The sequence below is a fragment of the Alligator mississippiensis genome, chromosome 5 (assembly GCF_030867095.1).
Source record: "Alligator mississippiensis isolate rAllMis1 chromosome 5, rAllMis1, whole genome shotgun sequence".
NCBI classification, from domain to species: Eukaryota; Metazoa; Chordata; order Crocodylia; family Alligatoridae; genus Alligator; species Alligator mississippiensis.
This window is the reverse complement of record NC_081828.1, coordinates 66,899,762-66,927,491: the sequence shown is the minus strand read 5'-3', so window position 1 is coordinate 66,927,491 and position 27,730 is coordinate 66,899,762. Positions and strand designations below refer to the sequence as shown.

The 27,730-nt window shown below is 43.5% G+C and overlaps 1 long non-coding RNA gene across 2 annotated transcripts in view; it reads right to left on the bottom strand.

The window, feature by feature from the left end:
- The window catches only part of LOC132250822 (uncharacterized), a 38,989-nt gene that overhangs the window by 9,849 nt on the left and 1,410 nt on the right, over positions 1-27,730 (bottom strand). Inside the window, exons 2-4 of one of the 2 annotated variants that reach the window (XR_009462464.1) lie at positions 12,238-12,350; positions 12,031-12,091; positions 10,863-11,418 (exon numbers count right to left, since the gene is read on the bottom strand). This is a non-coding gene — a long non-coding RNA (uncharacterized LOC132250822). Of the gene's footprint in view, positions 1-10,862; positions 11,419-12,030; positions 12,092-12,237; positions 12,351-27,730 lie in introns of those variants that run through there. The other variant, XR_009462463.1, reaches the window with a different exon arrangement.

The window sequence follows — 27,730 nt, the reverse complement described above, 5'->3', positions numbered from 1 at the left end:
ATGGGACAAACCCCAGCATTCCCAACTGGGAAAAGAGAGAGGCCCGCACCCCAGAGAACTCACCTCCAGAGCAGGCGGGGGCAGAGCAGGAGCTGTGCAAGCCGGCATTTCTCCAGCTCTTCAAGAGGCTGCTTCACAGGTGGGGTCGGTGGGTGATTATGGCAGCTGGAGCTGCCACTGCAGGAAGTTTAAAAACCCTGCCAGAAGCCAGCAGAGGGAGAGCTGGCTGGGAGCAAGTCAGGCCATGGGAGACTCCGTGCACCAGCAATGTTGGCTCCACTGAAACTGCCCCACAGCAGAAGAGCAGGGGTGGTGGCTGGCACCAGGCTGGGATGGGAAGTTCTCAGCCCTCCCAGGAATAAGATTTAAGCAGGCACTTCTCTTGTTGAGGACGCCTGACACCAGAGGCGAGGGCCTCGAGGCTACGGGTTGAAGCTCCGGGCAGAATCTTCATCTGGGTACCGGACCAGAGATTTAGAATCTATACTGCACCCTAGTTTGTCAAGGGGGATGACATATCAGTGGGACACAGACCAGGATACCTTAGTGGCTGGCGAGTGGATGGGGTGTAGGGGAGGTAGAGCCCTGTGCAACATCATGGTATACCCGTGAGTACCTCCATCTCCATGACTAAAGGGGAAGAAAAACACGACTGAACTCCCTCCCTTTCTATATACCACCAAAGTCATGGCAGGATAGTTTGGGGGGAACCCGGCCGTGGAGGTGGAGTCATACTCACCACGTCTACTCAGAACATGACACTCAGACTGAATAGTGACCAAAATCCTGATTCTATTCAAGTCATTTGTTTAGATCATGAGATATATAAAACCTCTTCCCCACTCTCCACCTCCAAATTTGGGGTCTAAAAATAAAAATGCATTTCTGGTATAGCAAATTATTTTGCATGGTGATGTCAGACAAATTGCCTTTTATTACCTGCAGAGTGAAGTATAGTAGTAGCTCAACACCTGTTAACAACTTAGGTCTTGGATCTGCTTGAGATCTAGGCAGATAGACCCTGTATCCATGCAGAACCTACCTAAGTCAAGATGCATTTTCCTGAATGGTTCTCTGTGAAGGACTGAAGCCCTAAATATTAGCCTTTTCACACAGCATTTTTTCATCACCGGTCACAACTTTACATAACTTCACATAAAATAAAATATGCCTTCTGTTTAGGAATCAAGACAGTTCCCCATGTTAAAACATACCTGTTTTACTCATGGGTGTGCTGTTGCAAAATTGCATATTGTGCAGGCCTTCCTCCTTTCTCAGTTATTAGTCACTGAACTGGAAGTCTAAAGGCTTGATTCAGTATAAAAGTTCCTAAGTTTCTAAAGATGTACTCCATCTGTAAAAAGTTACATGGTATGAATGTGGGTCATGATATTCTCATATATTTCTCCTTGTGACTGCTTCAGTAGCCCAAAGGTTAGTTTAATTTTCAGGAGTGAGCTTTCCTGAAAATTTTCTTCCGTGTCTTCTTCCTTCCTCTCCCTGCCAAAATTACTGCTAAGATTACACTTCAAATTATAATGGGATCTCTCCGATGTTATAGAGCAGGGATCAGCAAATATGACCACTCTGTCTGGATCATGAAACAGGAGGGGACTTTGGCAGTGTTCCAGTGGCAGGGTCTTTACTTGTACTATGGTGAGGTGGCAGAAAGAAACACTGGGGAGAAGTGGCAGTGGCAACAGCCAGGTAAGAAGCACCAGCTTGCCTTTAAGCCTGAACTGAATTTTGGACTGCTGCTCATAAAATGCTCCTGACCACTTTTACAGACCACTAAGGCTAGGTACACATATTCAAAAACCCTAACCTGAATTGATTCAATCTTTGCAGGTTAGTCTAACCTGGCTAGGCTGAAGCAGTTTGTAACTGCACAGATCCCCTCTGGACTGAAAAAAATGCAGGCACATGCTAGCAGTGGCTCAGGCTAGAAGCTGGGGGGCACTAAAGCAACCCTCCCTTCCCTTCCATAGTGCTGAGCTGAGCGGGGTGTGGCCAGGCCTCAGCGGGACCTCTGATTAGGGAGGGGTTCTCCCTAGCTCCTTGATAACAGAGCATTGATCAGCTCTGTTATCAGCATTTAGCACCTCATCAGAAAACAAAGTCTCTCTCATTAGTTTAAGCTCTTCTTAAACAACGTTTTTCATTATTTCTTCTTGTGTAAAATTAATCTGCAATCCTTACCAAAATGAAAATAAGTATTGTATAAGATTTGCACTAGCCCTCTACACAAGTAATTTTTATACCCACCAGGGTGGGATTAAAAGACAGGCCACCCAGGTCCAAATACAACAGGACCGTACTAGAAATTTAAGACTGCTGTATAATTAAGACCTGTCAAACTATATTTGGGCAGCTTTGAATTTTCTACAAAATATTTAAAAATGTCTTCTCTTAAAGGATGTTTTAAGTGTACCCACCCAGCATAAAAACAAAATTAACTGTTATTTTTCCAGGCTACTACTTCCTTTAGCATTATTAGCTGATGTGGTTAGCTCTGTGCAATCTCTTTCTGTTGGATGTTCAGTATCATCCATGTGAACACATTAAAATTGTACTTCAAAAAGAGAAAGTAACAAGAGATAAAGGATATAGATGAACAGCAGTTTCAGATTACATCATTTAGAATGATCACTGTATCTTTTATTTTTCTAAAAGCAACAAAAAAATCTTTTTTCTGTTTATAGATAAATTTTCTTGCCTTCTGTATCCAGCATTTTGTATTCCTTATTTGCTATGGGAACAGCCCAAGAACATTTAGAGAGAGGGGAAAAAAAGCACTTTGAAGTTATTATTCCAGCACTCAGCAGGACCTCTAGAACATTTCAACAGTCCTAACAGCCAACAACATGTGCTCACACACCCCTGCAGTATGCTGTACAATTACATTTTCTCTGCTAAGGCCGCTTGCCTGATGTGTACCCGCCACTAAGGATTAAATTAAGAAAAAAATCTTGCTGGAAAACAGCAAGTCAGGGCAAATATGTAAAATTTTCATACAATGGCTACACAGTTTCCTCATATTTCCTGCAGTAAGTTTCTTACCACAGCCATAAGTACAGTAGTATTTTCAGGTTTTTTTCCTCAGCAAAAACTTGATCTACAGCCAGCAAAATTTTTTATTTGTATTGACTAATTTCCTAATCTGATAGCCCTTAAAAACTTCCAGTTATAACTACTCTAATTAAATAAGGCTACCTCATTATCTGTATTATTTATTTCCATTAGCTTCCATACACATATTGTAGAAAATTACCATCATTTTCCAAAACAAGTGAAAAAAATAAACTGTTAATTTTAGGTACCTAAATAAGTGGCCCCAACAACCACATTTACTCAAAAAGAAAATGGCCCTGAATATAAGATGACCACCCTCCCCATAATTAGATTTTATATTGTCCAGGTATAGAATCTAATTATTGGAGACTTGCCTTGAATCTGTTCCCCTCCCACAGAGAGCAAGGAAAATAAGTCTGGGGAATCAGGTAGCCCCTGTGGCCTCTGCCCTTCAACTTCTTCCTCCTGCAGTCTTTTTTCCCCTTTCTTACTGTCAGACCCAACTTCCCCTGAGCATTAGGGTGACCAGCCATCCCTAATTCGGTGGGGCAGTCCCAGACTGGGAACATCAAGTCCTGGTTCCAGGCTACATGACTCTGGGGCAGCATTTGTCCAGGATTGGCAGTATTGTGCCAGGACTGGGTTTTCTGTTGACCAGAGAAAACTGTGGGGAAATAGCAGGTTTCCCCTTGTAGGCAGGCAGCATTCCAGCCTTCAAAGGGCTGCTTGGGGCTGCCAGGAATCAGACGCAGGTGGCGACACATGTATGTGCATGCCTGCACACATTCAAGTGGCCGAGAATACAGCCAGGCAGCATGGAGAGCAGCTCCGTGCAAATAAATCTATGTGGGGGGCATAAGAGGACATGGGGGAGAGGATTGAGGCCCTTATGTAGATAGAATGTGGCAGGCATTGGGACTGGGGGTACAGCCCAGCCAGGGTGGTGCATGCGGCTTGGGTCTGGGGCATGGAGTGGGACAGAGGCTGGGGAAACTCATTGGGGGGGGGCAGCTCCCCTTAACTGTGCACATTCCCAGGGCAGAGCATGGGGGGTATATGCACCCCCCCAATTTGTGCATGGGGCAGGGGTGGAAGCAAGCTGCCCGCTGTGGCCTTGGGGCTTCCCACCCTGTTACCCCCCCGCCCCAGGACCCTCATGCTGGCCACATCACAATGGAAAGGCACCCTCTGCCTGCCTGGCAGCAGAAGGGGAAATGGTGGTGGCATGAAGCTGTGCCCACTGCTGCTGCTGGGTGGACATGCAACCGCTGCAGGGCATCCAGGGGAAAGGCAGCTGGGTGGAGAGCCCTGAGCCTGCAGTGAGCAGTCCACATCCACCCATGCTCCACTGAGCTCTGGTCCAGCTTTGAAGAGGCCTACTGAGTACATGGAAGTGAGAAGCAAATTTGAAAACACTGGGCACAATTACACTAGGTGTTGCCTGTGGAGTCGTTTAATTAGCTCCACTGTAAAGTCTCAGCAACTATATGTGTGGCCCTATTAGGCCACAGTAAACTAATCAACTCCTTGTAAATATATCCCACCAGGCCCCATCTGCTGCCTGCTCCCCCAGCCCCCTGAGCACCCTCGACCCCCACCTGTTCTACCAGCCCCCCCATAGCTGCCCCACCCAGCCCCAGCTCTCAGCTCTTTAAAAAAAAAAAAGTGGCCTGGACTCCCCGGATGCTGCAGTGGCCTCAGGATTTCTGAGGCCTCGTGGCAGAGCTACCTATGCAGCATGGGGCTTTGGGGGGCAGCAGGAATCATTCCCCCACCAGGCAGCAGCCAGTGAGTTCAGGGCTTTTTTTTTTTTTTAAGAGCCCGAGGCTGGGGCCAGGTAGGGGATGGGGGCTCATGACAGAGCCCCCCCCACACAGCACCAGGCAGTGGGGATCTCCCCCGCCCCCCCCCCCCCGCCGTCGCCTGGCAGGAGCTGGTGAAATTGGGGCTTTTTTTTCTTTTTAAAGAGCGGGGAGCTGGGACTGGGCAGGGCAGCCATTGACAGGACTGGGAGAGCAGATGGGGGAATGGGGCTTGTCCGATTTGGAGATTCAGCCAAATCTATTTGGGAGAGTGATTTGAATCACTGCCATATATCTTATTTTGATGGGCTGCATGAAGCAATTTTCATTGTAGGTTCCCATCATCATTTTTCACACTAGGGGAGGGTGTTGGAGCTTGTTCCAGCTTTTCCACATGCCAGCATGATATTGCAATGCTTCAAAGCCTGGTGGCTTGTTCGCTCCTCAGGGAGCAACTTCCTTTTTTGTGTTTTTTTTTTTTGGTTTTTTAAGGGACACACACACACACACACACACACACACACATGCACACTTCCCATCGACATGTCAGCCTTTTGGCTAAGATGAAGCATTTTTGGCCCCAAGGGGCGGGGGTAAGGGCTGGTTCTGGCCCTCCTGGTGCCAGTCTGGTGCTAATTCCCTGTGGAGGGAATATCAACCCAGATTTTTTGTGTTTTTTGTTTTTTAAGGGCCAGAATACATATTTGCCCAATATAGGCCTTGTGTTTTACAGATATGCCCAGTGTTGGCTGCATTTAATCAACTTCACAGTTGGTTTCCATTACTGAACAAATGCTGCTTTTGGCAGCAGTTCAAGGACAGACAATGTATTTGTTGAGGTTTCCTTATATGTGAATAAAAGACAAAGAGCTTTCTTCCCTATGCTGCCTGGAGAAAAAAACACACAAAACCCTTGTCTTGCATTTGATAAATATGGAATTTAAAATTGCTGAGTATGAGGCAGCTCCCGCTCAAGTCAATGGGAGCTATATAAAATTCCACAGTATTAAGAAACCAGGCTACCTACTTAGGCCCTTGAGATAGAGATTAAGGGCACTTGTACACATGCTCCAGGGGTGGGGCAGGTGGCACTTTAATTAGAGTGGCTCCAACATCTACTCTAATTAAAGCACCACCTCAGCTCCTGTGTCAGCATCCCTGCATTTAAAAATGGTGGCGGGGGTGCTTAAACTAAAGTTTATCAAGTGAACTTTAGTTCAAGTGATCCCACTGCCATTTTTAAGCACAGAGACACTGATACACGAGATGCAGAAGGCTGCTGGAGTACATCAATTGCCATGCTCCAGCAGACTTGATTAATTGGGTCTGCTTTAACACGGTGGAATTCCAGCACATTAAAACAGTCTCCACGCTCACATATAGGCACCCTAAAAGCCTGATTTTATTCTCACACATTTGAAAATCATGCCCAATGCTATTTGCAACTTTCATGCAAGGTCCCCTAATAACAAATATCTATTTATCAAGGACAGTTAGCCACCTACATCAAAAAATCTAGGGGTGCTATTTATTTTGAAGATATTAACTTTTTTGCATTCCAAATCAAGAATTATTTTTTTAGTGTGGTTTGTTATAGCAGTCAATAAGATGCTGAAGCTGACTTTGGAATTCACTATACAAGTGTTCACAATAAACAAAGGTAGTAATGAATCAGTGACTGAATGCAGGACACAAGGATTTCTTAGGATGATAGCTTTTATTGGACAAACTGCATAGCTGGGATAGCTAGACGAGCTTTTGAATGCAAGACATGACAGACCTGATGAAGAATGTCTTGCATTTGAAAGCTTGCCTAACTCCGTCCCAACTTTGCAGTTGACTCAAAAAAAGATATTGTCAACCTAAGAAACCCTTACTTCTTGAACAGTTCCTGGACTGTCAGAGCTAGAACATCACTCTGACACTACCATCAGTGACTGAAATCAGTTTACAATGAGCTAGCAGAGGTTGGGTATTTGCATATAGAACAGTAACTGAAAGTGATGCTCTAAGAGTCTACATCAGGGGTCAGCAACATTTTTTGGGCAGAGTGGCAAAAACACCCATGCCCAGATCTTGTAAGATATTGGCATGCCAGGGGCAGATGGCAGGGGAGCCACAAGGAGCCCAATCCTTGTTATAGCAGTGCACCCCAACCCTTTCCCTGCTGCCCACCCCAAGGCCCATGTACCAAACAAACTGCCTTCAGGTGCTGTGATCTGGCACCCATGCTGGGCGTTGCCTACCTCTGGGCTACATGGTTTAGTGTGATATTTCTGTTAATTTTGTTCACATTGTTGTTATAATACAGTAGGCACATCTACATGTTCATTAATGCACCTTTGCTACTGCACATTAAGTTTAGCACCTCTCAGGTATTACATAAGGGCACATTAACCTGTGCTAATGTGCAGTAGCAAAGGCAAAAGATTTTTTGTGACACCTAATGAGCAGTAAACTAATTCAACTGCACATTAATGCATTATCATGCTTTTTTGTTGTGACGCGCTAATGCACAGTAGAATAAGTTATTGTGCGTTATGGCATCTCATGTAGATGTACCCAGTATAACTTAGCTTACATCCTTTGCCTGTGCACAGAGGAGAAGGGAGTTAAGTACCAGGACTGGCTACAGGAGAAACTAAATGGACCATTAGCAACATCATTCTTGAATGGCTGTGTTGGCATAACAACAGAAGTAAGATGGTTAACACCGAGGAGGTGTTGAGGCAAGATGACAAAAGGAGAACAGGCCAGGAAAACAGCATAGCAGGTCTGGGGACAGAAGAGTCTAGGGGGCTGAAAGAAGTCAGAAGAGCTGTGGGGAGCTGGAAAAGACTAGAAAGGAACCACTGAATATTTCTGGGGGTGCTTAGGACTGTGTAGGCTAGATTGGGGATGGAAGAACTGCTTAACCCCTTTGGAAGGGACAGAGAACCTCTGGTGAGCTGTCCTTTGCTGCGATAAATGCCTTTACCGAAGATACTGTCTGCTGTGCTGCCTGGAACTTTAGGTTGCACTGGGTCAACCCAAGGTGACCTCTTCAGGAATGAAGCTGAATGCTTGCTTCTTAAATCAGAGTCACAGCAAACCAGGAAGGGTAATGGACTGTAAGGCTAGGGTCCACCTTAGGGTATTCTCAGACCATAGAAGATTCCAGTGGTCCTGAGCAAACATCTCTGTGGAGTGCACACACAGTGACAAATGCACACTTCCTCCAATATGGATGGAAATTGATGTTGTTCGTATGTAAAGCTGTTTGGGGTACCTTAACTTTACATTCCAATATTTTCAGATATCGTAAAAGGTAACTCTCAATTTTATCATGGCTTGCAGATTATATTTTAACTATGGTTTCCTATTTTAAATATTTTTCTTTAAAGTTATCATGACATATGTACATCCTTAATACCACCTCAATGCTATTTTGGTCTTGGAATTACAGCACTTGTTTCCAAAGTATTAACACAGTTATAGTACCCAAAATTTATTTGTCCAGAGATCCAAGCCCACTGTCTATGAAATCTATGAAACTACATCCTCTATACTGTCAAAACTAGATCCTGTTCCAAATCAAATTGTAATCCTAGTATCTGAATGAGGACCAAATCCAAATTGTTCTTGTAGACACCAAACAGAACTTACACAGAATTTAGGTGCTACTCCAGTAGCTAACAAAACCACTTGGGAACATCAATTTGACCAAAAAGTCCTTATGTACCTAGATTTTCTTTGAAACAACTAGGATGCTAACTCTTACCTTAAGCCCATTACTATCCAGTTCATCACTAAGATGTGTTAAAAATCAATTTAAGCCCCAATTCATAAGGCACCCACAGTCCATGTCTAATTCATATTCAGTGAATTGAATTCAGTACAAAGTATTGCAAGCACAGTCACTTTCATTCCCACAAGCAGCCAGTCATGGTAATAGTGGTACCACCCACCACCTGCACAATAACTTAGTGATTACAACATTCACCCAGGAAGTGGGAGACCTAAGTCCTAGGGTCTTCTTAGACCACAAGCAGGTGCTTATTTTGGAGCAGTAATAATTTATCTGAGCTAGATGGATGAGCTCTCCAGCCAGGGGGAATTAGAGAACCTCTCCTTCAGCCACTCCTGCTCTTGGGGGTGTCCAGAGCCATGGGAGTATTCTCGTTGTAGGAGAATGGCAAGATGGTGGGTGGGGACAGTCAGCTGATTGGTGGGACCCAGGTAGGGGGGGTCATTCTTCCACAGTGGGAACCCTCCCAGTTCTTGCCATGGGAGAACAGCCCACTGTATGAGGTACAACAGCTTGCCTTCCCCCATACTGCTCTGGGCCAAACCACAGCAGTGCAGAAGGAGGCAGAGGCATTCTCCAGCGGTGAGAACACATTTTGAGAGAGTTCCCTAGTCAAGGTGTCAAGGAGCCCTCCCTCCCCCTATTAAAGAACAGGTTGTAGGCAGTCAGGGCAAGTCATCTGAGAGTCAGGCAAAGTCAAGAAACTGTGTTCATAGCAAGCTGGAGTCATGGTAAGCCAGGAGTTGAGATCAGAGTTCCCGGTAAGCCAGCTACCCAAGTCAAAGTCAGGGCATTTCAGGAGTTCAAGTTGAAGCCTGGTTGCAATAGGAGTTGAAGCTAGAAGTTCTGGTAAGCAAGTCAAGGAACAGTAGAGAGGTCACTAGCTGGATAGTATTTTTGTCTGAGGCCTGCTGGCTACAGCCTGTTTCCTGTGGCCTCAGAGGGCTGGTTGCCTCTATTGTCCAAATAGCCTAGGACACTGATTTAAGCTTGTTATAGTCAGGGCCTGATTCCCTGATATCTTATAATTAGATTGGTACCAGCTGGGCCCTGGGGTCTGATGTTAGTTCACTGCACACACTTGGAGGGAGGCAGGGAGAACAGAAGACCATGGGATATTGGGTGTACACCCAAAAGAAGTGCACAGCTTTCCAAGTTAGATTGAGAGGAGTGAGATCTTCCCGATAGGTATCCAAACCAACTTTGTTGCAAAAGAGCAACGTTGCATTCTGCCAGAAATCTCTTTAAGGCTGTATGCTCTCTTTTTGTGTCAGGAGTAAGGCTTTTCTCCTAGCACAAATATAATATAAGTTCAAGGCCTTAGCCTAAGGAGGCTTGAAGCTATATCTTCCATTTCCCAGGAGAGTGCTAACTCACCAAGTTATGAAATATGGGGGAACAAACATAAGTATTTTCAGGACTCTTTCTACATTATTCATTTACCTGTTTAAAAAACTGTAGTAACTCTGGCAACATATACTGGTACACAGAATACCCCCACCCCCACCACACTTCCCTTACTACCAACAACCCCATCTGAGAGTGAAAGTGGTGATGGGTACTGCATTTTGTACTGAATTTTTTGTAACTGGTATGAGTTCAGCATCTCCCTTCAAGGCATTCTGGATCCTGAGATGATAGGAGGCACCAGGTGTGCAGCCCCAAATCAAGTGCTTAAACTTCAGGGATGGCTGGGAGATCAGATATACTCTATTAAGGAACTGTAGGCATCTCCAGGTTCAATGCCTAGGTACTCTGGGTTATCCTTTGAAGGCACTTAATTCTTCCTTTTTATTGTATAGGAGCTGTAGAAGCTTAACTCTGTTTGGATCACCACCTTGGGGTAAAGGACCTAATTTGTAACTTCTGTGAGAACGATCCCAGGGTGGCCCAAAAGACCACAAATCAACACAATAATCAAACTGCTTCGAGAGCTGAGAACAAGATGATAATAAAACTGTCACACCCACATCACCACACAGCGAAGAAAATCCCAGCCTCATTTCACTTTTAAAACTTAAAATACACATATATAATATAGTCTTGATCTTAAAATTTCATTTTGAAATTAAAAATAGCTCATCCTTTCCCCCACAAAATGTTAAAAAAAATATTGAAGTACCTTTAGAAAAAAATGTCATTTGCTTAAAAAGTCATCAACATTTGCATTCTCGTTGGAAAAGACATTTTGACGGAAAATTTCTGATCCAAATTATTAGGATTCTTGTCCTTACAAACTGACTCTGCTATTATATCTGCAGTATATTCCTCCATGGCTTAGTGAAGTGAGGCCAGGCCTGGCACAAGTAGTGGCTGCATTTATGGCTGGCCCTTGCCTGTAAGCTCCCTGTCTGTAAAGCTCCTTGTGCCCTTCTCATTTCCATGCCTTGCACACCCATGCAAAGTGCTGGCCACAGTCTGTCCTTCAGACTGCAGAGACATCCACTTGGAGATCTCAAGTCATGTATTCCCCCCCCACCAAGACATCAGCTACAATCCAGCTAATGGTTTCAAGTCCCATGGCTTCAGCATGAAGTTATTAAATCACAGCCTCTATCACAGAAACTCTCCAGGTACTGAAGTCACAGTTTGATATCAGAGCATAGGAAAGTTTGTGGAGTTACATCTACATTGAAAGACTTGTGTGCTTATAGTTTATTTTAATAGACTCTTGATACTTTTGGAGTGAACGTCTAGGTGAGTGAAAGACAGATTTTCCATTTTGTGAGAAATTCTGCGATTTTGATTTAATTTTTCCTGAAACAGAGAGAAATAGTTATAATAGTTTTAATTTCCTGGAAAATGAAATTTTGAAAAAAAAAAATTTAATGTTATCATACATCTCTCTAATAAATTACTATCTTCACCTGGCTGCAATATCTGTTCCCTACTGTTCTACTATCACTGCTAGCCAATTTGGAAGACATGAGGAAGGATGAGGAGTTAATAGCATGGCCTTTTGTTCCATCTCCATCACACCAGCTAGTGGCAAGCACCTGTGGTTATGCTCTGCAAAGTGGGAAGTTCCAATCAGTTGATACTTCCCTTTGCTACCCTAGGAGAAATGTATTAAGGCGGAACCCTCACAACAAATTGTTAGTAACCATGAACCGTTAGTGTGCAGAGCCTGATGAGGTATGGAGTATAATGCACTCAAAACATGTGTTTAGTAGACAGGCTGTAAAAGCAACTAGAAAAAAAAATAATATATTGTCTTTGAACATGAATAGGTTCATTTATCTTGTGAGTTGCTGATTGTTTTGAGTCACTTTTCTGAAAGGAAGGCAAATTCACACCCTCATGAAGAAACCTATGTAATGTCATTAGGATTTGTAACCTTAAGAATGGCATACTATATACTTAACCTACTGCCAAAGGTAGGTTTCACATGGGTCTTCAGCTTGCTGGTAACGAGCCTCACAGAAACCACCTAGGGAGGGGAAAAAGACAGTAATTTTTTTCTCTGTACACTTCAATGCAACTAAAATGTGTCTAGCGGAAATCAGAGTTACAGTAAAGTATTAGGTTTCTAAATCTCTTATCACTACATCCCCTCCCACCTTTTAGTTCACATACCTACGAACACAGCCTTCTGTGCTGCTGTTCCCGAGAGCACCAGTGCAGACTCCTGTTAGTTCTTCAATAACATCAGTGCTGTAATGAACTTTGTTTCACATGCTGTAATTGAACTGCAATGTAACAGAATTGAGAGTCAAACAGGATGCTTCTCTAAAGCTGTAACTTTAGCTACACTAACTATAAATTCTGTATAGCAATGGATGTCCTGCATCTTTGTGGGGCTATATGTTCTGTGTCTATGTGTATATGTGTGCAAGTATGTACATGTGTGTGTGCATGCACATGTGTGCGTGCACATACACCCTTATACATCAGGCCATGCAAAGTTCATATAGATTAAAAGAAAAACATACTGACTTATTGTAAAAGCCGCCTTGATCAAACATAGCCTGAACACCACTTGTTATAACAGCAGTAACTTGTCCTATAGTAAAACAAAGTATTGTCAATTCTTTTATGTTTTCTCGTTTTTCAGTAACTGAAAATATCAAGGCACACAAAGGACACTACACACAAAGGAACCTGGCCTTCCCCATTTGGCATAGAATCTATTCCACTTCTGTCTATTTAGGTTCACAGAAATAGGACTGTGAGAATGGGAAACCAAACATCATTGTTGGGCATGCACGTGAGCTGTGGCAGTAATTGTTAGGAAATGATACTGAAGGTGCAGCTCTAAACTGCAGGGAGCACTCAGGGAGTGGCTGGATGCAGCAAAGACCATGCTTGGGTATATGTCATCTTAGAAGTAAGTATTGGTGTTTAGATACAAAACATGAACTCGCTAAACCCAAATTTTCCTTGTTTTAATGAGAAGAATGAATAAAACAACAAAACCGTGGACATAATTTGAAATGATTCTTTGATAAAGGTACAATGTCTCCACGCCCAACAAACAGGCAAGTAAAATGGACAACAACTACATGAATCCAGTTTCCTGCAAAGTTTTGAAGTCTAGCAGAAATATTTCTATTCACCTATCATCTCTTAAAATTAGGCAGAGGGGAGCAATCTCAGTGAGGCTTAGGAGGAAAAATCCAATGGGGCAAACAGATACAATAAAGAGATGTTACATTTAAGGCCTTTACAAAAGAAAAAATTCAATGGGTTTAATTTAATTTCAAGAGGATTTTCAAGAGCTAGCATTGTGTAGCTTTTTAAGAAGTGTTACCTTATCATAAGCATAAAGCTTCTTTTTTAATATATATCTTTTGAGATTTTTCAAAGCAATGAATTTCCTTTAGAGAGGTTTCCATATGCCATGCCCTATGAAAAAGAAGCTGCTGCTGCTACCTATAAGGTCAAGAAAGAGCAATGTAAATATTCACAATATTCTCAGACAGGGGTTACAGTGCAGGGAATGACTTCTAGTTACATAGTAACCTAATTCCAGTGAAAAAATAAAATCCTTTTAATTATGTATTTCAAAGATAAATTGGGAGGTGTTCCAGAACAGCTAAGCAAAAGAAGCAGGGATTTTTCGGTGCTTTCATTTCCTTTAAGATGCCACAGATTTTGACATATGTTAAACTTTTCAGACAATTTTGATGTAAATTAAATTCAGTTTTGCATTAAAAGGACACTTTCCTCACTTTGTTATGGCCTTAAAACTGCCTGCACCAACCACCAGAGGTGTCACCCTTAAAAATTCAACATTTTCCAACAAACACATCATAGTTTATCCAAAGCCAGAATGCACCCCTATGTGTAGAGAGCAGGAACACTCACAAGTTTTGGTCCTGGTGCAGCAGTTTCCTCTTTCTGTTTCAAAAATTTGACCCTAGCTAAAGAAAGCCAAAGTTTGAATCACAAAACCTGCATGCAACAGCTCAATGCCTCTCCAGTTTCAGACCCAAATCTCACTATGGAATTTATTTGGAGGCTGCTTAGAAGTCCCATGTTTGCCACTGTCCAAAATCTCCATACCAGGGAGTCCCCACCACATAAGAGTCAGGCCCTTTGGCTATGTTACTTGTCAGAAAAAAAATCTCCTTTGTGGCCATGGAGATACCATACACATCTTATTGGCCCTACCTGTTACCCATACACTCTGTTCCTTGATCAGCTGTTCTACCCCAAGTGGATATCTATATCTATGGGATCCAGAAAAACAAGAACATGTTTGTTTCTGTGGCAGGGCACCAGTGGTACCTGCCTCATTAAGGACTAAATCAAATACTCAGCATGTGTTTGGTTATGGTGGCCATTTTAGAACTCTGGCCACCTATATAAACAAGAGCAGTTTGCTGTTGGGAGCCAGGCAAGAGACATTGCCTGGCTGAGCTGCTGCATGGGAACATCTTGCAGGTAGGAGCAGGAGGCTCTGGTCCTGGGTATGACCTAAAACTGCACTCTTCCATAAGTGGGTGGTCTGGTGCGGCTCCCAGTGGCACGGGAATCCCTAGGAAATGCCAGGCCAGTTACCACCCCGGTGAAAGGTGGGTAGGGGTGCCTTAACCCCAGCCCCCACCTTTGGGTGGGTTATATGTTCCTTCTAATCCAGGGAAGGCCAGGTAAGCTTCTTGAATTGCCTGAACCTGCTGGAGTGAGTAACTCTGTGGGGCCAAGCACACTTTGTGAAGCACCTGAGCCGGGAATGGGAGACCCTGATCCTTGAGTGCAGGCAAGGGGCTTAGACCTAACCTGAGGGACCTGACTAGTCAATGCTGGGGCCAGGACCTAGATAGGGGTCAAAAGGGCCAGGGGTCCACCGTGAGGGATGCCCATGTACAGCAGAGAAGCTCAGGGTCCCAACTGGCCTGAGAAGGGGCCAGGACTTAAGGGGAAGCCAAAGGCCCCAGGGAAAGGGGCCATAGCTAATGGGTGAAGGAGATGGTTGAGTTGGTTGCCTGAGATGCCATCTGCAAGACTTGGGCCACAGTGGAGGGGTGGAATGGAGCCGTGGATAGCCCCCCACCCCCATATCGGGTTGTATAATGGGCAGCCTCCCACCTAATTATTACATTAAGGCATGGCAGGATAGAGACATGGATGGCTGACCCATAGACAGGGGGCAGGCTGGTGCTTGCACTGGGCATGAAAGCTTGCCTCTCTCACAGTTTCATGTGAAAAGTGAAGTCTTCTCTTTATAAGGAAGGTGGAAGCTGTGCATAGAAGATGGCATTTACATATCACTCAGCAAGTCATCATTTGGATTGCATTTGTTCCTGTTTAAATATATAAGACAACTGTGGTAATCTCAGATACTCCTAAACCTTTGTCTATCTAATTGCTGCCACTATACCCAAGATGGGTACTTCCATAACTTTTTCATCTTGAAAAGTGCAATGACTTATGTAATACTTTAGCAAGACCAGCTCTGGATTGTGCCATGATGTCAGTTCCTAAATTGCTACTTGCCAGATATAATTTTGTGAGAACCTTGGGCCATCATCCATGAGACCACCAAGACATTCCCACAGGCAAATGTGTGTCTCTTTCCATTAGTAACATTTTTCAATGTACTACCAAGGAAAATGGAATTTGTGTTAGGCTCAGACTTCCTAACTTACAGCAATTTTCACATTCTGAACTGATCACAAGAAATGACCCAACCGTTTAAAATTGTGATTCTAGTAGGTCACTGCATATTCAGTTGGCTGGAGCGGTGCAAAATTTAGCTATGCTCTGCAATGACTTCTGGTAATTGGAGCTAACTGAAGTATTTTGCAAGAAAAGTGAAACTTATGAAGCTGAATTTTGGCTTTTTGCCAGCTATGTAAAAAAAGGAAGCATGAAAAAAAAATACATACATTCACTAGTTCTTTGCAATTTTCAACAGTGAAATTTACTTTTTGTGAAACAAAAACAGTTTTCTAAAATTTACTGCAGAACTGTGTGCAATGTATGCTCAATTCTGTGCATAATTCCTATACGTAAATCCTGATGCACAGAATAGAGCCATCAAAATCAAAATTGTCTGGCTTAATGTCTCTTGTACTCATGTGTATACCATGAAAGAACAAAAATACCATGGACTTGATGTAAAGTTGAATGGGCTAAAATTAGTAAAGAACAGATGGACAAAAATTTTAAACTCAGGAAATCTCTGTCTTTTCCTCTTCTCCACCTTCTCTCTTATCCGCACATCATTTCTTGCTTTGGGGATACTTTAAAAAAAATCCAAAATTAGGTTCTGAAGGGAAAATTTAAAAAAGGGACAAACAATAGCTACACTTAGAACTTTGTTTCCCTCCTATCAATGTAGGGCTTGTCTACACTACAGTAATAGTACATCACAGTACTGGATGCCCTCAGTACACCCTACCTACGCAAGTCTGCAGGCATACTTCAGACCCAAAGGGTTGCTCTGGTCCAGACCCAGGCACAGGCATGGGCAAACTGGGTGGCCGCCCAGGGCCCGGACAGAAATGGGGTCCAAAAATGGGGGGAAAAAATTAAAATTGCAAAAATCAAGTTTTAATTTTGCACATATACAGGACTGGCAATGTTATCAATTGGGAATGAACTATTCAAAGACATCAATACCACAGATGTGATAAAGACTTCTGCAACAAAAAAAATTACTACCTCTGGTGAAGGGGAAGTCCGATACTAAATGTTTGCCTGGGGCTGCCAGGATTCTAGGTATAGCACTGCTCTGGCTTGTTAGCCACTGCAACTCTCAGGTCTTCTGGAAACTGAGGGCTCAAGAGCAAGCTTAGAGTAGCCTTACTGATATCTTTCCAAGGTGGAACATCCATGCAGACTAGGGTAAGCAAGGCATGCTCCAGCCTTCTTGTGCTAGGATCTTCCATCACAAACTCCTCCAAGACCAGTTTAGGCTGGACATAAAGAAAAACTTCTTTACCGTGTGAGCCCCCAAGGCCTGGAACAGACTCTCCCCAGAAGTGCTGCAAGCACCTATTCTGGACACTTTAAAGAAACATTTGGATGTCTATCTTGCTGGGATCCTTTGACTCTAGCTGATTTCCTGCCCCTTGGGTGGGAGGCTGGACCCAATGATTTTACAAGTTCCCTTCCAGCCCTAATGTCTATGAAATCATCAGTGTACACATCAGTGTAAACAAGCTCTTTGGAAGTAACAAAAGGAGAAAAAAAATACAGCTTTCATAAGGGCTGACTCAGCCATGGCAATATTTAGTTTATTAAAACAAAGAATGGGAATGCAATCTCTGCCTATGCCAAAGATTGTGACTTATCTTGCAAAAACTTTTGTTTCACAAGGACTGTATCAGTTCTTCCTCCTTCACTGCTGGTGCACAGAGCTTACTATTCTCCCTCAAAATCGTTAGTCTCATCTTCTCTTGCAAAAATAAAAAATATGAACAATTACCCTTCTCATTACTGTTATCCATTTGCAGTTGATTTTACAACTGTTGCTGCTCAAAATTCACAAAATATGACTGAAATGTATGGACCAAAGAAGCGAAGTCTTTATCACAGGATGTAAAACTAATGAAGAAGACTCTGTAAAGCTAATTTGCTTTTGTCCCCCATTCAGATGAACACAGAAGTATACACAAGACTACAAGTCCCAAAGTTCAGTTGGGATGTAGAGAAAATGTTCAATTATTTTCTCTATCAAGCTTCTGTTACTCTCAGCAGAGGTATCTTTAATGTGAAGTGCAATTTTCTAAGATACTATGGATTTTCCCATGAAAAAGGAACAAAAGATTTACCACTAAATGCATGTCAACAACATTTCTATTCAAAATGAAACTCACATTAGAAAGGGGGTTTTCTACTTTTCTATGCCATGGAAAGAAGCAAAGCTAGTTACTTAGGCCAAGTACAGGCATTCATGAAGCCCAAGACGGAAGCTCTCTAACTTTCAAGATTTACTCTAACCACCTAACGTTACAGACATTAGCCCTTCAGAGGGGTGGGGCTCAGAGCCTGTCTGCACAGACCAAGCTGAGCAGGCAGCAGGGACTCTCACGTACCTCCCAACAAGCCCCACAGGCTGCTGAAGACTCCCAAATGGAATCAGATGGCTGATACCCCCCCCAACTGGCTGCTGGCCATGGGCCACCACAATCCCAACCTTCTGCCTTTGTGACCTGCACATGCCTTTGTTTCCTGCTCTCTGCATGCAAACAAGCAGGGAGATGCAGGACCTGCAGCAGGTCCTGCTGGCTGCCTTGTGTGAGTCTCTCTGGAGGCTGCAGGACATCATGGCCACCCACCTGGACCTGATGTGGTTTCGGCTTGCCATGACATGTGTCCTCATTGCCACAAGCCACTAGCCAACCAGCCTGTGCATGGCCACCCAGATTACCCTGAGACTGCCACATGTGTGCATGTGAACCCAAGTGCCCTACATACACACACAGAACCCAGGTGTCTGGTACCATTCCCTGGGATAATAGAGAGAGGACATTATGCTCCCAGGTTCCCCAATTTAATTTGCAATTCATTGCCCCTCACACTCCTTGTCAGGGGCCCAGTCTACCCCTTGTCTACCCCCTCCTGTCTAGACTCATGAGGCCTTATGGGGGAAGCTGGACCACCAGAAGGAGTACTTCAGCTATTGACTAGGCCTGACACCAGGAGCACATGGGATGGGGGAGTGGGTGAACACCCAATGTGTGTGACCCCAGCTTCACACAGCAGCAAGTGGTTCAGATCCACAAAGCCCCAGCCAACTACCTCCTCCCCTGCATGGACTGGGAGCCCTCCCAGGATGAGTAGGGCTGGAGGGCTTGGAGTACCCTGATCCTGGCAGTGAGGCACAGGTGCCCAGCCATGGGCTCCTGAGGCTCTGCATCCTGGGCAGAGCTGCCCACAACCCAGGCTGGCCAGGCACTATTTCCCTTTCCTGCTCCCTCTCCCAACCCCCACTAAAGACACACACCAAGATGCAGGGGAATGCAGCCCAAGGAAGAGACTTTCCTCATTTTAATGAAATGATGAAGCTGCCAAACTTTAGTGTACTTATTAAAGAAAAACCATGGAACACTGACCATGGGTCAGCAGCTCCCATGCACCATATATCCTGTTCTGGTCCACCCCACCCCCCAGCAGCTCTTTGACACTGTATATAAACTCCTTATCCTGATGCTGTGACTATCAGCCCTGTAGTGCCACAGGTGGCCTCCCTCACACAGCAGGTGACTGTCTGGTGATCTCATTCTTGGACCTTTGCAGTACATTCCTGGGCCTAGGCATCTCATTTAAGTGCTGTGGCAGCACAGCTGTAAGCAGTCACCAGCCTGTCTATTCCCACCCTCCACATCAAGAATCACATTTGTTCCTTATTTCACCAGCACCATCTATACACATCTTACGCATTCTGCATGTGTCTGGGCAACCATCCTGAATTCAGCATCTTGCACTCTATGACAGTGCCTCCTGCACATAAACGCAGAGTCTGCAGACAAGGGAGACACTGAGGGAAATATGGTGAGACCCCTATCCAGACCCTTTCCCCTGCCTGTGCAGTTGCTTGGCACTGACCACACCAACGGATGCCTGGGTCCCATCTTCCAGCTGGCAAAACCCAGAGGGCTGTGTTTTAGCTCCGTGCTGAGGGAGACAGGATACCTGGGAACCCAAGTGTCTGGGCCTGGAGGGAGGAGACTTTCCAGTTCTCTGGGAGGAGAGAAAAGGAGGGAGTGGTGGGATTATTTGCTAGGGGGAATTTTTACCATTCCTTCTGTGCCATACCTGTAGCAGTACTCATATGTAGGTGCTCTGCCAAACTGTGCTGTGGCAATGGCACCTGGAGGCATGCCACCAAAAACCCACACTTGCGACTGTTGGTTACACCTCAGCTACAGGAATTGAAATAAAGCTTTCAGTGCCTTTCAGTGTCTGTTTGGGGGCCAGTTCAGGTTAAATGGTTCCATGTCAATGCACTGGCATCTCTGAGGAAAGCAACACGTCCCTAAGGGATAGGGCAGCCAGGCATCAATTAACCAGATTTATGCTCCCATTCACTGTAACAGACTGATAAGCCCCCAACAACAGTACCAACCCTGGCACCTCATTTTCATTCCAGGCCAGTGGTGTGAGGGTTGGGGTTGGGGGACAGGTTGAAAAGCATGGGTCAATGGGGAGCATCAGTAAATCAGTATCATCACTCTTCCACCTGGACAATTGTTGAGCCACATTAGACCGTTTCCTCACCTATAAACATCACATGCAGAAGGTCAGCAGTAAAGTTTCTGCATGGGTAGCTGCCTTAAGACATTTAACAAATATGACATGGGGTGCCAACTTGTAAGTGCTCAGAACCACCTCACTTGCTATGGTATATGCCCTAGTAGACTATTGTACTCCTGTACAGTCCAGAAGTTCTCACACTAAAAAGATCATCACTGTACATTACAATGCAGAGAGACTCATAACAGGCTGCACAACTTACACACACAGATGTATTCCCTGTACTCTTGGGCATTAGACCATGTGGCATAAGAAGATAGACTCTAACCACTACCCTGCTGCCAGATTTCTGGACCTGTGGAGAGCCCAGCAGGCCAGGTAATGTGGCCCCATGTGTTGTGCTAAATTTAGTTAAGGGCTGAGGTGAATGGCAATGAAAAGATCAGTCAGACTAATCTGGTCTGAAATCTATTCCTAAAGCACTTCAGCTGCAATCTTTACAAATGCCCAGATGGCATAGATGGAATCTGCACACTGAGCAATAATACCAGATAGCGACTCATAGATTCAGAAGTTGATATTTAATGCCAAATGAAAGAAGAAGTGAGACCCTGGAACTGTGGGCCAAGAAAAGCCTTGCGGCACACCAGGTGCTCATGGGCCAGGTACCGGCTGTCAGTGCCTGAGCCACGGAGGCCACAGGGTCGCCTCTGTGCAGGTCCAGGCCTGATCTTCTGACCCCTGCCATCCCGAGCCAAAGGTGAGCTGCCCGCACCAAATCCTGCTGGGATTTGGGGGGGTGGGAGGGGAGAGGGGGAGGGCAAGGCACCAAGCTGGGATCTGACTGGCAAGATACACAGACCCTCCCCCCACAACCCAGGACTGCAGTTCACAGTTGGCCAGAGAGAACAAGGGGCAGGGGGGGATTAGAAACAGGGGGGCTTTGCTGCCTTGGGTCAGTGTGAGCTCAGCACCTGGGCAGAGGACATGAGCTCTGGCTTAGGCTAGACTGCCACCCTGTGAGTGGGGTAAGCAGGGTGCTGCAATGCTCCACGGGATGCTGGCAGAATGCAACTCAATGTAAGCTGCAATGTGATCTGGTACCGATGTTCAGTATAGCACTCTTACCTACAGTGCTGAAGTTTCATAGTAGCTAGGGTCAGGAGGGACCTGAACAGATCATCTAGCCTGACCCCCTGCCACAGGCAGGAATGAATGCTGGGTTCACAAGACCCCAGACAGGTGATCATCTAACCTTTTTTTGAATTTGCCCAAGGTAGGGGTGAGGACCACTTCCCTAGGAACTTGGTTCCAGATTCTGGCCACCCTAACTGTAAAATATTGCCTTCTGATCTCTAACCTAAACCTATTCTCCATCAGCTTATTACCATTGTTCCTCGTCACCCCAGGTGGTGCTGGAGAGAACAGGGTTCTTCCTATTTGCTGTTGATCTCCCCTGATGAGTTTGTAGGCAGCCACCAGGTCCCCCCTCAGCCTCCTCTGGCCATCTGGTACTACATCTATTCAGGGTTATATTAAAGCAGGATCTGTCATATTTACAGCACTATATGCTGTGACCATCTGTTTGGTTACAGCTGCAGAGGGCTTTCACTGCACTTGCCATGCAATAAGTGTACTATCTGTCCTTGACCATTATGGATCAGGTAGTAGGGGAGCACATGTGTGCATGCCTGAGAAAGAGAGTGAGTGTGGGATGGGTAGGGGGGGGAAGTCAACCTCCCCCCTCCACCATGATCTAATAGTGATAGGAAAGGTTGCATTCCCTCTATTCTACCACTGCTCACATAGTAACCTACACATTGGGTGCTATTTCAGAGTAAGAGGAAGTTTCTGCTCTGTAGCTCACTGCCCAGAAAGCATCTTCTGTCCACCCTGGAGAGCTGTTGGCTATTCGCTTTATTTCATGGCCAAACTGAATTAAAAACAAAACAAACAAACAAAACTAAGTTAGTATCTGAATATTACTTTCCACATCCGTAATTGCAGTTGTCACAAAGATGATAGAAGAGAATGATGATAGATGAACTGGAGGCAAAATAGCCATCGTGACTAATGAAGGGGAGATGGTCCTCCAAAGGAAAAGCCAATTCGCACACCAGGAAAATGTTTGTGAATCTCCAGAATGAGGACCAGATCCAACATTACCGATGGCAATAGAAGCCTTTTTATTAACTCCAGTGAGAAATAGATCTGGTCTTACCAGATGAGGGATTATTTCATAATCAACAAAAAGTATCCTATAGGTTTATGAACAATTGTATGATCAGTTCAGAGATTACTTAAGAAATTATTGCAATTAACCCACGGGTACACAGAGATATTCACCACACCCAGTCTAGAGTGTCTTGACTTATTTTAAGATGCATGATCGGAGGCCAGGAGCAATTCGTGCAGATGTTTGTGGTGCCAGAAACTGCACCAAGAACTTGGTGGAACTAATTTTGGATGGGTAGAAGGACAGGCAGGATTAGCAGGGGTTAACAGATCCTTGGGGAGGGGTTGTCAATGAGTCCAGGGGGTGTTAGCAGGATTGGCAGGGGATGAAGGTTCACAGTGGGGGGTTGGTGGGTCCGTCCAGGGGTATAGAGGTCAGGGGGATAAAAAGATTCAGGATTGTGGAGGGGTGGGGAGGTGTTAGGAAGAGCACAGGTCCAGGGTTGTAGTGAGCAGCTGAACTTCTCCAACCCCAGGGTGAACAAACTTAGATTGGGCTGGCTATTTTTGGCTTGATTTACAACCCCCACCCCCTCCACCCCAGAACATCTGCACAGATGGTCATTTAGATGGACCTAACCCTAGTTAGGTCAACCTAATGCAACATCTTCACATACCCCAAGTTTACAGGTAAAAACATCTAGTTCACTCTTCAATGCATATACACTTGCTGCATGAGTATGAATTACTGGTTAGCCTAGCTTGTTCAAATGACACTTAAGAGATTTTTCTTCTCCTGCTGTGAGTAAAATGTTTGAGTTTGTGTGAGATTTAAGAGTACAGCAATAAGTTGCAACCTTTGTCAGAACATAGTATCACTAGTAAGAAATAAAAATGATTGTTTGAGAGTCAAACAGGATGTGGTAGGAGTCAGAGAAAGAGAAGAGGCCCGTTATTGGGAGAAGAGGTGGGAAATGATACAGAGAAGGAGAACTATCCTCAAAAAAGAAGTTTTACTTAAAATGAAACATTAAGGAAAGGAAATAAATAAAAATAACTTATCAGCTCTTAAGTTTATTCAGAATTTACATGAAGGAAAATTAACCATGACTTTTTTTTTTTAAACTACTATAATTCTCCGTAAAGACCAGTATTTCATAGAGCTGATTTATCATGTAACTACTGATAGAAATGAGAGTTTTCTTTACTGTCCATCTAGTTTGCATATCTCGATTATGGTGGGGGAAATTTGTAAAATACAGATTAGGCACTCAGTTCCTATTGACGTGCCTTGGAGCTGGTACTTTATTTGCCTTTAAAAAATTCCCCATTTTCTTCAAGGCCCAGAATATATCATATCACAAAACATATGACACAGGGCCCAAAACTGACATGATTATATGATTGACTGCATGATATTAAGGTTTTTTTAAATGCCTTTAATTTAAAATTTACTTTTATGATACAGAAGAAAACATATTTTAAAAGACCAGGATGAGATCAGCAGTCTATCCACTAGATACAGCATGAGACGTGCTTCAAGCCAGCTAAAACTGAAAGCATACTATTTGAGATCCAGTTTTGGTGTGCATAAAAATATTCAGATTTGAACACACAAAATGCATTTCCACCTTCAAATCATGCAGTTGAACCTCAAGCTGCTAAGTTTCAATATAAATGTAGTGTGTGGAATTTAAGGTGTCACTATTGCAGTCACTACTGTGGTAGCAGCTTGCATAGACATACCCCATTTAGAAGCTGGTAATCTTGCATAACTAGTCTAGTCACTACTATGCAGTCATACCGTGAAAGAAATCACACCAGAAAACCTGTGCAAATTAAAAACTATGCATAAGGTATGTCCTTAATGCACCAGTATAAGGGCAAATTCAAAATATGCAACATATGTTAAGATTTTTACATAAGCATATTAATTTAATAGTTGCATACGTTCTAAATAGATTTTAACATTTATTTATGCAATCTTAATTGTTCATTTGCATCCTTTTAAACCCTAAGGGTAAAATTCAAAACACAGATGAAGTCACTGAAGTCAATAGAAGCTTTGCCATTGAAGTCACTGGCTTTCACCCTTAGGTTTTTATTGCAAGGCTCTCAAATATACATCCATGTTCAGAAGGTTAATGCAGAGTTCAAAATAATTTATGCTGCTATTTTTATTATGAGAGAAAAAATAAATTAATGCTTTTTTAAAGTGTGTTGTGGCTGGCAATGCATATTTTTTAGTGTTACAGACAAAGTCCCTCTGACATTAAATGCTGATAGAAGTTGCAGAACTCTGCAGCATTCTCTCTCAATATGATAGATTTTACTTCATTTGAAGTTGCTCTCTTTTAGTTAGAAAAATAATCATGGTGGCCTCATTGTGGTGTAACGAGGCATGCAGGTGTGCACAGTACCTTTCCTTGCTTAGACCTTTTTGAACAAAAAAACAAAAGGAACTTGCTCACACACACAAAAGTCTACTGCAGCTCGTCCTCTTTGACATGCTGCTGATTTTACTTCATCATTGAATCAGGGCTGGTGCTTTGAAGCTGTCGCCTGAACAAAATGTGCCACTTGGTAGTCATGGTAGCAAAAATTTTAAATAAGGGTTTTTTTCCATAACGGAACTGTTATAATAAAAAAGTGTGTATTTCAGAAAACATACCAGCAGCAGCCAGACAATGCATCAGTGACCTTCAGCCCAAGCCTACCTCAGCAGAAATGTTGCCTGCTACCCTCTTACATGAAGAACACTCTGTGAATTCTTGGACCACAATAAAAGATGCTATAGCTCTGCTTTTACTGCGCAGTGAATTTAAAGGGCAGAGAAACTGAAAGGTTGTAGTTTTCACGTTGGTTAAAATTCAGTTGAAGTAATAGGCCAAGCCAATTGCTTTTGACAACAAAATAATTCAAACCATCTCAGGTGTAACTTATACCCTGACCCTGACCTTCTGGCTACAGACTGAACACATCAGCCTCACAATATCTGTCCACCCTGGAAACATTTAATTTAGGCTGCTGCTGCTTCTGGCTAACTTGCAGATAAGCAGGGAGTCCTCTGCAAAGTCTTTCATCCCTCACATACCTCTTCATTACTGACTCCACAGCTGGATTTTTGAGGGGGTGGGAAAGCACTAGAATTATATTCAGTTCTTTTCCTTCTCAGTAGAGATAGACAGGAACAACTACCGAAAGCCTCTTTTAACAATCTAATAAAATAAATGTATATATTTAGGAAAGCATACCTGCAGCAGACAGACAATATATCAGTGACGCTCAGCCCAAACACACCTCAGCAAAAATAGAATTTCATTAAAAAGGACAAAAGTACCTACTGTATATGTAGAAAGGAATCTCTTTTTTAAAACTGGATTTCCTCTTGATCCAAAACAATTGCCTCTAAACATTAACGTTAGCCTCTTTCTTGCATCTATTTATGTGACAAGGACTGTCATCTGCACCAAGCTAAAAAAAGACATTAGAACTGCAGCACAGAAGAGTTTCTCTTTGGATCCAATGATGGAAGAGTTTCTTGTTTAACATACTTTATTTCAATGATTTTTCAGTAAAATGGAATACACGGGAGACTCATGTTGAAAGCCATTACCATCAGACAAGCTTGGAAACTGGCAGTATAGATCATACTATGATACCATCTTCACAAGGACTTACTTAGAACCAAAATGTAAAGCCAGAAAAAAGGCTTAATCACTAACTTGTTTTGGCTGAGTCCAGGGCAATGCATACTTGCAGCATTTCTTACAAGTTCAAAGACTGGCTTGCACAAGATACTCCCCTGATTTGACATTACCTCTTGCTTCCTTTTAAGCTTTAAGACTGAATTCCACTTGCCTATGAAAGCTAACTCTGTTCATTTTTCCTTTCTTTTCCTACTTCTGTTTTTTTCTACCAGCCATACCATTCATAACATGGCTCTGCTTATGCAGCAGACTGTTGAAACCTCAAATTTGTATGTCATCTGTCCAGCTGACCATCACTTCCTATTTTCTTTTCAAACACAATACAGTCGTCTCCAATACATGCATCTGATTTTTTTTTAATTGTGTCTGGTGTTTGCTGTCTTGCACAAATATAAGTGGCATGTGATTTCAACAGCTGAGAGGGACAGAGATCTCACGTGATACTTGGGTGGGAAAGAAGAGTCACACATGAGAAATATTATAACTTCTCAGGGTAAGATTCAGTATGTAGATCCACACTCCAGTACTGCAGTGACAAAAGAAAACAGCCAACTTCCTTTTCATACTCCCAGTGCTCCTGCAAATTGGAGCTCAGTAGAAGAGGGAAATAGGACAAGAGGTTTTTCTCTTTCCATTCTCCCTCAAGCCTGCAGCCACTTGGAAAAAAAAAAAGATTCATAGCAGCAATAGACACTCTGTCATAAAGGGCCACATAACAGCCTTGCAGCAAGCAAGCAGTACAGAAGAGCTGCCCTGGGGAGCACCAGAAAAGAAAAGGCCTCGGAGCCAGAGCCAATAGCAAAGACAGTCTGAGACATTATCATTGGACCCAAATGAAACAGCTGAATGACAGTGTCAAATGACTCCTAGCATGAGTGCTAAGGGGAACATGCAAAGATGCCTTATTAAAAATATCTCTTCAAATACTTCACGGCACAGCTTGATGGTAAATAATCAAAATCAGAGCTGTTGCTGCTTACTTGTGATCGGTGACTGAAGCTATATCCCAGTCACCGTGTCTGTTCCCTAATTAGAACAGCATCTATGCATTTTCACTCACATTTGAGTACCACTTAGATCCATTAGGCTTAAATTCAGGACCTCCAGACCTATGAACAGAGCTGAAGGGCTGCATCCTCCAGATGTTGCATTATCACATCTGGATCAGGCACAGTGGGAGATGAAGAGCATACACTGAACAGTGAGACTTTTCTACTTTGGCTTCTGCAAATTATTGTGTATGACTTTTTTGATTGTTTTTTTTTTAATGAAGAAAAACGTTCATGGCAAGTAAACACAAAGGGCCATACAAACAATCCCATGTATTCAGCCAAGACTACTTTGCTGGCCCTACCACTTTGACTCTTAGTACCCATGGAAAAATGTATTACAAGTAAAAGGCAATAAATAAAAAAAAAATGGCTACCATTCATACTAATTACGCTAATTAAATTCTGCCTCAACAACGCAGGGGTTTTGTTTTGGCTCTCTTGTTTCTGGAAAAAAAGAAAACTATGAGCAGTCATAGTCTGAGTGTC